At 42.2% G+C, this 8,196-nt stretch overlaps 1 pseudogene; it reads right to left on the minus strand.

The window, feature by feature from the left end:
• Positions 1–929: 929 nt before the first annotated feature.
• On the minus strand, positions 930–5,328 carry LOC137216607 (rho GTPase-activating protein 12 pseudogene; annotated as a pseudogene).
• Between the last annotated feature and the right edge of the window lie 2,868 nt (positions 5,329–8,196).

Below are 8,196 nucleotides of genomic sequence, written 5' to 3' on the forward strand. Positions count from 1 at the left end.
AGATAATGGATTGTGGGAGGTGAAGTAGGGAGGCAAGACAGGAGATTATTGTGTGAGTCCAAGTAAGAGATGGTGGTGCCAACTAGGGTGGCAGCAAGGGAAGCAGTGAAAAGTAGGTGGATTCAGCATCTATTTTTCTTTTGTTTTGGTTTTGTTATGACCAGAAAACAAGTGAGAATTCTTAATTCACAAAAGATGAAAGCACAAGACATTGATCTCCTTATACATACAATATTACAATAAGCTGATTAGCTGTGGACTATGAAAACATTTAAGACTTCACATACACACATGTGTACTTTGAAACAAGAAACACAGGACAATTTTAATCTTTGATATGTCATAACTACCAAGAGAAAGAACACTGATTTGAGTCTAATCGTTTTCCTGGCATGCAATCACTATATAGGCCAGGCCGAAAGCATACTGTATATTGTTAAGGACATCTTTAGGCAAATATAAACATTCTCATTTGGGAGCTTTTTCTCCCTACCCAAAACAATCTGCTTTTCCATCGCTGTCAAGTAGCTTGGTTTGTTATCAGTTTAACAAGATCATGACAACAAACAACATTTTCACCACAAAACTCAGGTGAGAGGTTTTTACACAGGTCATACAAAAAATATTTTTTCCCAAGAAAAGCAATCTGTAAATTATAGATGCAACTCTAAGAAAAAGAGTCTTGGTTACAAATCATTCACTTTCAAATACTGATGAAGAAATAAAGAATGGAGGGGTGGGTAGGGGTGGGTGGTAGAGGCAGTGGCATGGCAGGGAGCACAAAAGGTGTGAAATGAGGAAAACATTTGCCACAGGAAATACTGGATTCAGTTGATTTTTTAAAAAATGAGGTATTATAAGAGTGTGCCAGTAAATGCAAAAAAAAAAAACCACACCAAAATTAAAAACCAAAATGCACATTTCCAATGGAAAAATCTCTAAACCTCTTATAGTTTTCTTTATTCAGATTAGACATTTCATATACAGCAGTTAATCTAGAAAAATACATTTAAAAAAATCTTCAGCAGACCATGCTCTCTGTAACAAAACTTTCCAAACCCTGTTTTATTATACAAACCAATCTACAATAGTAGTGTAAAAAGAAATTCTCAAATTTAAGTCATTTTCGATCTGACATCCATCTAATTTACACATGGGTTTCCACTATTCGTATTGCAGAGTTAGAATTCTGTAATAAATTTTTTCTAATGTATTCTGTACATATTAAATAATCTAAAAGGTTCCTCTTGTAGTGCATTTACCATTTAGCAAGTCTATTCAGCATTTTTCCAGTACCATTTGCATTACAGTGATTTGCCTGTAAATGTAATTAAAATCTAAAAGTGCACACAGTTAACTTTCTTAAATAACGGCCTACTTCTGGAGGAAACCTGATATTCACAGAAAAGAATGACCAATATCGTGATTAGAAATGAGGGGTTAGAATGTGCTCTGAGACTATATAGCACAATTATATACATAAGCTAAAGGACAGTGAGTCTTTAGCCTGTATTTACAACAAATAATGTTGGTTTCCACAGGGTCATACCAAGAACTCAGTATGGCACTAGATAGAATTAGGATTGTTAGCTACAAGTCAGTGTAGCACAGACAGCCCCAAAATACCCTGAACCGGCTTATGCTAAATTAAAGTCCAGTATATTACAATGTTTTAAGTACTATTAGTGTGCTGCTGTGCTACTCCGTGAAGACAGCAAGCCTTCATCAAGGGATCGCATCTGGGTTATAATGGGTCCTAGCAGTCAGAATGCCACTGTATGCAAGAAACCCTGAAAAAAGAATACACAGGTTTCAAAACAGATATACTTCATTTTGTTTAAAATGCCCAGGAGCATTTTCAAAATAACTGATAGTAAGTATTGTTTTATAGAGTGATGAACCTATTGAATCATAAGAAGAAATTCTACATTATCCAGTTTGAGGAGAAAAAATGTAGTATTCTTACCAAATTATCCAGTGTATATGACTGGTTAGAATCGCAAGTTTTGATTTTTACTGGAATTCAGAGTATGAAGTGCAAACATTCAGGATAAAATTAATTCAAACGTATACACAATTCTATCAACTTGCAACAGAGCAGCAAATATGAGGGCCTATCACACATCTGGACTCTCCCATTCCCTTCCGGTCCCTCAGAAAAGTGCAAAATCAAAGAGTCACTGCTTGGTCCAAACATAAAATACATCAGGTATAAGGACTTGGAATCTGATGAAATCTGGCTTCTATTCCACAGGTTGTCTTCAGTAAGAGTCAACGTCTGAAGATGGAATTTATCTCGAGAAGAATTAACTCTACCATCTGATTCTGGTAGACGGTATAAACCTGCTATGTTACCAGTCTCTTTCTCTGGCTTTAACAGAGTGGGACCAGACACAATTGCTATAATCTGATACGTCATTCTGGTTTCTTCTCCGTTTTCTATAACTCTTTTGAGATGTCTAAACAGAGTCTGCATTGTGTCCTGATTTGGCTTTGGCAACTGTTTGATTAGATCCTTCACAGCAGAGACACGCCGTCTTGGTTCTTGTTTAACTGCATTAACAAAATCATTAAAATGATCAAATGTAAGGAGAGGTTCTGGTAATTCTCGAAAAAGCATTTTCAGTGCTCCAGTGATGACATGAATATCTTCCCATTTACTATCCTTCAAGTCCAATTTCTCATCATGGTTGACTGCAAACCTCAGCTTCTGGATCACTGCAAAGTTGCCACTAACTCTGTAAATCCCATCAACATCCAACCCATATTGTTCAACATGTTCAGGGCACAATTTCACAAATTTTGGCACTGTGCCATTCTCTCTCTGACACAGATTAGCAAGATTGGTTCCAAATACCTGATCTTTAATATAACCTTTTTCACGAACAGCTTGCAAAGTGGGGCGTCGTGTAAGACACTTCTTTAAGTTGTTCTTGTTTTTTTTTTTCTGTTCTGAAGAATCTCTGCTAGATACTTTTGTGGAACGCAATTTCTTCAGATCCTTATGGTCCTTTCCTTGATCAATGCTTTTCTATTCCTGGTGAATCTGATATATCTTCCTCAATTGCTTCATCGGGTTCTACTGTCTGATTACTGATAGTGCTACTAAGAACTTTAAACCACTCATTGATAACAGCGTCATTATCAAACTGAATCAGCACTTCTGTTCCTTGACGGGTTTTCAGCTCAAATACATTCTTTTTGCTGGATTTATCCTTTGAATCTCAATCATCGCCCCCTTAAGGTCCACCGTGAACTCTGGTTTGGACTGATTACTCCCAAACCAGCTTGTGCTACTTCCTTGAGTTTTGGTAAACAGTAAAGATGAACCCTGCAACACGGCCCAAGAAGACAACTAGTTCTTTCGAACCTTTTTCCCATTTGCAGTAACTTTTGTTACACTTAATAATCCATATTTCTCTTGACCCTTTGGACTGCTGTCTGTATCTTGGCTCTTTGGTGAAGAGGGAGAAAACTCATTTTCAGAGTAGCAGGGTTTTGAGGCAGTTGGAGATTCCTTGTCATTGGTGTCCAACACAATGGTGCTATGTCTCCACTTTAACACTATTGGTTCTTGCAGCCGCCTGTCCAGACTCCTACTTTTAATAATTTCTCTTTGCTGCTGAGATGAGGCATTATACTTTGGCAACTCCCATTCTGACCGAGATCCATCTGCACTGTAGTAATATTGTCTACCTTGATCATCAACATGCTTGAGCCACTCTTGATCTCCTGGACTTTGGGAATCTCCTTTGCTTATGTTTGTATCTCGAGTCCAACGAGGGGGTTTCTGAGTTCTTTCCTGTGTTCCTCTGTTATAGTGATAACAATGCCCTGAACTATCTTTATGAGGTTCCCATTCTCCATTAATCTGAATTGCTGGGCTTCCGGGGCTCGGGGGGAGAGACGAGTGGGATATTTTCAGTTCTTGCAGGTTAACGTAGACAGGAGAATCTGGCCGCCCTTGATTTGGAGGTGTTGTCGTCCTTATCTGCTCAGTGGAGCTGCTGCTAAGCTCATCACCGGACTCTGAATCTTGATATATCTGTTCCGAGCCTTCTCCTGCTGAATCACAAGACTGTTCCTGGGAGAAGCCACCTTTCTCTACGTCCAAGAACTCTGGACTGGGAAAGTGACCAAATAAACGTGTCCTATTCTGGCCAGAAACTTTGGGAGAATGTGAGTCACTGTTGAACTTTCCATTATTATGGGTCAGGTTCAGGCTGAGGTTGACAGTCTGACCTGGAATATAATTGGGTCCAAAATTCTGATTGGCATCACGAATAAGACCTGTTCCTTGAACAGACGGCGATGGCTTTCCAAAACTTGAAAGCTCGGGCAATTTGTTCACATTTTCTGCTGACCTCTGAAGGTGGAGACTCTGCATCGTTTTCACAGAATGATGCGGCAGCCCCGCTGCCTGTTGCACAGGCGGCATCAGGCCTCTGTGGCCGACCTCCCTCACGTACTGGGCAGGCACATAAAACGCTTTGGAGTTCTCGTCCAACTTGACCTGCAACCAGGCATCGCTGGTCTTCTTCACCAGGATGTATTGCTCACCTTGTTTTATCATGACCTTTCTGTCCTTCGCTTCGTTGTTTTTTTTTTTTTTTTGCAGTACGCGGGCCTCTCACTGTTGTGGCCTCTCCCGTTGCGGAGCACAGGCTCCGGACGCGCAGGCTCAGCGGCCATGGCTCACAGGCCCAGCCTCTCCGCCGCATGTGGGATCTTCCTGGACCGGGGCACGAACCCGTGTCCCCTGCATTGGCAGGTGGACTCTCAACCACTGTGCCACCAGGGAAGCCCCGCTTTGTATTCTTAATCATACTGTACTTCAATATACACATGCCCTGGAACAATCTTCCCACCTCTGTCAGCCGTTTTCTTTCCGTAATATTCACCTCTCTAAAAGGATACTTTGCCACATTATGACTCTGTAGCTTGTTGGAACAATATGGCTTAGAAGGAGAACTAAACATCCAGTCTTAACATTTTTTTTTTTTTTTGGTATGCGGGCCTCTCACTGTTGTGGCCTCTCCCGTTGCGGAGCACAGGCTCCGGACGCGCAGGCTCAGCGGCCATGGCTCACAGGCCCAGCCGCTCCGCGGCATGTGGGATCCTCCCGGACCGGGGCACGAACCCGTGTTCCCTGCATCGGCAGACGGACTCTCAACCACTGCGCCACCAGGGAAGCCCCCAGTCTTACATTTAAACCGAGGCCCTGGTGGCCTCGCGGGGGCCGGCTCCCTCCTGACCGCTCGGCCATGGCAGCGGGGAGCCCAGACGACCCCGAAGGGCGCTCACTCGCTTGCAGCTGGGCTGGCGCATCCCCATCAGCATCCATTTTAAACGCAAAGCGAGTTAAAGCGAGTAAGCTGTGCTGATGAATTGGACATGGAGTGTGAGAGAGGGTCAAGGATGACTCCCAGTGTCTCAGCCTGAGCAACTAGGTTAATCGGGGTGACGTCTTTTGAGATGGGGAAAAATGAGAGAGGTACAGGTTCAGGGATGGGGGAAATCCTCAACTGAGTTTGGGATCTTTTAAATTTGAGGAGCCTATTAGGTATCTAACTGCAGTTGTGAAGAAGTTTGGAGAAAGGAACTATATATCAAACAAAGGGGTGCAAAGTGCTTGGATGGAAAGGGGGAGTTTCGGAGAAGCAAGCAGAGTTCCAGCAACACCCAGGCAGAGCACATCACACTTCCCAAAATGGAAAGAGAGCAGATTACATGTTTTTTTCTCATTATCTCCCTAACCAAGGGCTGGCAAAAAATTCAAGCTATATTAATTGGAGGGGTTTTTGTTACTGTAAATCAAGATAGGTAAAGGGACAGAGACTCTTCTAGCATCATAATCCAGCAAAAAGGCATGCCAAGAGAATGTCAATGACGGTGTGGAATGTTCAGCTTTCTCAAAGAGATTCCACCCCGAGGCCAGTCTTTGGTTTCTGCTCTCTCCATCCCCCGCCACTCACAGGACTGGAGAGGCTTCTTCATCTCCATTCAAGTTTGGAACTGGACGGAGCTGAGTGACTACCCAATCTAGACACCCACATCAGACAGGGAAGTTCCCAGAGGTCCAGGTGGATGGAGAGAAGAGGCAGGGAAAGTTTTCCCACCGACTGCAAGAGGGGGAGGAGTGCTCCAAAGCATCTAGAACAGAGGTCTTGTGCCCAATGAGGAAGTGAGAATTGAGTGGAGTAGTAAGGGGCCACTCAAAATCAACATGTCCTATAGATTCGGATTGGTTAGAATGTGTGATTTAAACGGGGAATAAAGGCCATTTTGTGCATTTTTCTGCACCCTGTGTATATATGGGTGACCAACTAACATGCTCTTTTAATCTCTCTCTTTCTTCCACCCAGGGGTTGCACAAGTATTCAGAGCGCATGGAAATACTGAACTCTTTGAAGGCAGGAACCGGCGCTTAGTTTAGTAGCCGGCACACAGTAGGCACTCAATAGGTGCTTGCTGAATTTTTTTAAAAAGCTAAAAGAATAATCCAAATAAACTGAGGTGAGAATCAAACCAAAGGGATAAGTGAGCAGAACAGAAGGAGAGGAGAAAAAAGAAAATGCAAATGTGAGGGATAAGGGCTGTCTGGCTGCACTTGGGAAAACAGTAAGATGCAATAGGAGTAGGGAAATAAAAAGGAAGCAAATTAGAGAGGTTAAAGTTATCATTAGAAAAGAAAGGTAGAATAAGAAAAGAAAAGAAAGGTAGAACTGAGCAAGTTTTGGCTGCCAGCTTTTCTGCCTGACTTCTGCCAACAAGGTGTGCAGTTTTGTTGATGACGACTTTTTCTTGGCCCTGTGCAACAATAGATCAACCACAGAAGAAAACTCAGAGTTTCAGCATTCAGTGGTCACAGCCAGGCAGTGGGGACGGGAGCCAGCCTTGATCAATGCAGAATTGACTTACAGTTTAATGCTTTTTTGTTTCAAAGTAAGATAACAGAAGAAGACAACTCGGGGGCAGGCTTCAAATTCCTCCTGCTAACACTGAAACACTAATAGGAGGAGTTGACATCATGGAACACAGCCTATACAGTATCAGGAGAGGCTGACCTGTGGAAAGGGCATGACAACGAAGAGGTAGTGGGAAAAAGAAAGGGCAAAGACCTAAAAGGGAAGGCCAGGAAAATGATGTACAGAGAAATATCAAAGGAGGGCTAGACCTATAAAATAGAAATTGATGGATGAGGGTATGAGGACATTAGAAAGATCTTTAAGAGGCTTCAGGGACTGTAAGAAAGAGGGCAAAGCAGAGATGTCACGTGGAACATCTTACATAACAAGTAGCTAGTGAAAGCTATTGTAATATATAACATGATGGAAAGAAGGGTGTGCATGCGGAGGAGGACCCCAGCACTTACTGTCCGCATGTAAATAAAGAGTGGAAATTCTATGGCTACCCAGCCAGTGGAGCCCTGATAAAACAAAAGTAGATGCTATGGTCCCTCTGTTTTAAACAGAAAGGAGACTGAGGCAGTGTGGTGACCAAGCATTTGTGTCAACAGAGTGGCATTAAGCATCTTAGCTCTGTCATTTAAAAGGTGTCCACTTTGGGCAAGTTCCCTTGATTTCTAAGCCTCAGTTTCCTTGTCCGTAAAATGGGGACAATAAAACCTAAATCACTGGGCTGTCATTAGTATTAGCAATGTACGGACCATTCCTTGCCCATAGGAGGCACTCACTATTATGACTATTAGTACTAGTACTCCTACTACTTTTTCTATTGATTCTATTATTCATCCGTCTTTTTACTTAAAAAAAAAATGAAATAAACAAACAAAATACACTGTTGAGGATTATCCCCGCCCTAATGAAAACTTCTTTTTTCTCCTGGTAAGGAAAGAGAGTGAACCAAAGGAGGAAGGGCAAAAGGCATGACCTTAGACATAAAGCCTTATTCAAGTAGGAGAATGCTGGTGTGTGTGTGTGTGTGTACAGCAAGCTGTCAGAGCAGGAATAACATATACAGTTGGCCCTCTGTATCGACGGGTTCTGCATCTGTGGATTCAACCAACTCTGCGTGCAAACACTTGGGAAAAAAATTCCAGAAAGTTCCAAAAAGTAAAGCTTGAATTTGCCACCCTGTGGCAACTATTTACATAGCATTTACATTATATATACAACTATTTACATAGCATTTACTTGGTATTATAAGCAATCTAGAGATGATTTAAAGTATATG

Source organism: Pseudorca crassidens, chromosome X (assembly GCF_039906515.1).
Source record: "Pseudorca crassidens isolate mPseCra1 chromosome X, mPseCra1.hap1, whole genome shotgun sequence".
NCBI classification, from domain to species: domain Eukaryota; kingdom Metazoa; phylum Chordata; class Mammalia; order Artiodactyla; family Delphinidae; genus Pseudorca; species Pseudorca crassidens.